Raw genomic sequence first — 3,363 nt, 5'->3', positions numbered from 1 at the left:
GGGGAAATAATCTTTTGAACAACGGTAGCTCTTGAGCTTGATCAACTCCGGCCGCCAATGCTATCTCGTAAAATTTGGTGGGAAAAGCAAAGGGATATTCATGGTCCATTCCGGTGAATGGACTTCCATATAGTAAATTAAGAGTTCTCGTCTTCATCTCGGCTTGCCTTCCCGTGTGGTTGGCAAATTGAGCAGTATTCCTTGGACTGTTTACACATGGAGTGGAAATGGGCGGTGGTTGTGGTGGTTGATCCATGATAGGTATGAACGGTGGTGGATGTGTGGTAGAAGAACTTTCTCCTTGTTCTTGTTGTTGTCTAGCTTGTTGCCTCCTTCGTCTCGTTTTTCTATTCAGTCTCCTGGCGGTTCTTTCGATCTCGGGATCAAAAAGAAGTTCGTCCACAGGAATCTGCCCTCGCATAAAACGAAAGCTGCACACTAAACCAAACAAATTACAAGCACAAGTCAAAAATTAGAAAGCTAAAAATTAACCAACTATTGTGATGCTCGCAATATCAATTCACAATCCCCAGCAACGGTGCCATTTTGTTGAGTATAGTTTTAAGTGTCGGGTTTTTGTTATCGTCTCCACAGGGATTGTGAGATATCGCCGCCGTTCGACAGTTGTTTCAATTCTTAACTCGTAGTAACAAGGGGGTTTTGGTTTTAGTCACAGTATCTTGCATAAAAGTGTAATAAAATGCGGTAAAAGTTTTGGTTTTTCTATTTGAGAAATATTGTCAAAGTTAGGGTTCGACGATCACTTTGCATGTATATGTTCGATCAACAAAACTTATAAACTCCTTTAGATGACAAACTATTTCACAAATTCCTCCCAATGTGTTTATCTCTAACACACATTGTGGGTTTTCCCATTTTGATCCATTATTTATCTCAAACACAATCTATCAAAATGATAACTTTTTGGTTCAATCTTATGATGAACAAAATCATTCATTACTATCTCTAGCTAACAAACAAGATTGGATGAAAACCTAGGTAAAGAGTTGGTAAACATCTCTCGATCATAAACCAACACAAAGAGTTTTCAATAAAACAAAGTTTTCACCATATATTCATCATTAAAGAGTTTACAAATGAAGATCATCCCATTTACACACAAAGCTAATGATCATCTACATCTAACCTTGACAAAATGAAGAACTTAGGCACTCATTTTCATGGTGGCTTGCACAACAAGTCTCGGTTGAAGGTTGATCAACATCCAAGTCGAAGAATCGAGATTGGATGGGAATCCACCTTCTTTTTGTAGAATAATGTTAAGAGATGAAGAAAAATGGGTTTCTAGGTTACAAAATATCTCTAGAGCAATGCTGAAAATATCTAAAAAAAGTACAAAGTATGGAAGTGTAAAAGTATGGCTCTAAAAAGTAGCCCCTGCTACTTATAGTGTTGCTACTGAGCTGTCATGCTCGCTAGGCGAGCAGAATGGTTCGCCTAGCGAGCCCCTAAAATAGGCACCAGAGGCACCTGCGCCCAGAGAAATATCCTTTGCCAGATTTGCATGTTCACTAGGCAAACAAAACCTTCGCTAGGCGAAGCCCACGCTTCAACCTTCGCTCCAACGAGCTTAGGAGGTTTTGCTACTGGAATTGCTCGCTGGGAGATCGCTAATGGCTCGCCTAGCGAGTGAGTGTTGGCTGCGCTTTTGACCAAGTCTAGGCGTGTTCGCTACCACCTTCGCTGGCTGCTCGCCTAGCGAGTTTGTTGATGTTTGCTACTATAAAATACTGGAGATGTTCGCTGGAAACTCGTTGGGTGCTCGCCTAGCGAGCACTTCGCCACAACACTCGCCTGGCGAGCATGCTGATGAATGCTTTCTTCTCTTGGTCCCTTTGCCAACTTTCTTTTGCCTTCATTTTCTATTATTTCATGCCTAATTCCTGCACAATAACGCACAAATCAAAGGTACCAAGATCGTTTAACATTGTATTGCGATTCATCTAAAACAAAGGCGGTTTCGAACGCTTTAGCAACAAAAAGGAGTGAAAGATGCTCACATTTGATAGCTCAAATAAGCACTTTTGGGCATCTAACAGTAGCCCTGTCACGGCCATCCATGTTTCCCAACACAGGCCGTGTCAGGAGAAGACACTTGGAAGAGGAAAACAGGGAGTTGACACGGGTGCCCGTGTAAGCTGACACGGCTCGTGTCAGCCTCCCTGAAGGGGCGTGTCAAGCCTGTTTACACCAGAAGCCCAACATGGCCTGTCGTGTTGCCTGACACAACCAATGTTGGCTTGGACACTTGATTTTCCAGTTTTTTTGCTGTTTTTGGCACGGCTTATCCCGGAGGGCATTCTGGACTTTTGCTAGATAAAAATTATCATCTGGAACTATTTAGGGGAGATTTGAATATGGAGAAAGGGACTTTTTCACGACCAAAAAAATTAGAGACGATAAAGATTGAAGTAGTGGAAAGCAACTAAGAACGGAGATCTTTCAAGAGCGGACGCGATTGAAGATCAAAGGAATTCCGAACTTTTTATAATGTCTCAATTTTATCTTTTATTTTATTTGAATAATATGAGAGGTTAAACCCCCTAATGCCAGGGGGTGTGCCTAAATTGATCATTTAATGACTCTGATGTTTTAATTTCCTTAATATATGTATTTTGTTTTCAATTTCACTGTGTAATGTGCGTAACGCCTTCTTTATCAGAAAAATCAAGATTGATGTATGGTTAACGATTAGCAGGATTGCAATTGTTAAGGTTTTTATACAGTGAAATCATAGTAGAGATCACCTAGGACTAGGGATACCCTATGGTTACCAGATTATTCTTGTTAAATTAAAATGACTTGGTTTCATCATAATCACCTAAGGACTTAGAGGTTAGATTGAATACCAAAGGTTTCCCTCCGAGGTCTTAGGGGGAAACAATCTTAAAATCCGATAATTGAAACAATTCTCACTCTTAAGTAGATATACACTCAAGGGTCATTATAGGAGATTTTCACACATCATCCTTGGCATATAATTATAATCTGTGAACATATTTATTTTGTTTTATTTTCCCTTGCAGTGAATTTTACAAAATCCAAACTATTCCTTTTGTTTGATTGAGTGACTGTTTACACTTATATGGATGCACAATCCTCGAGATCGATCTTTGGGAAACATCCCTCTTATTACTACATCAGCAAAATAGTACACTTTCTATTTTTCCGATCAAGTTTTTGGCGCCGTTGTTGGGGATTGCCAAATATAAGTTGAAATTATCTCAATTGAAATTTTGTTGCTATGCAACTAAAATTTATTTTCCGTATTTTGAATATTTTATTTCAATTATATCGACTAATCTGTGTCTGATATTTGTATGTGAGGTAAGGCCTCAGTTG

Source organism: Lathyrus oleraceus, chromosome 5 (genome assembly GCF_024323335.1).
Source record: "Lathyrus oleraceus cultivar Zhongwan6 chromosome 5, CAAS_Psat_ZW6_1.0, whole genome shotgun sequence".
Lineage (NCBI taxonomy): Eukaryota > Viridiplantae > Streptophyta > Magnoliopsida > Fabales > Fabaceae > Lathyrus > Lathyrus oleraceus.
Note: the sequence above shows the minus strand (reverse complement) of the source record.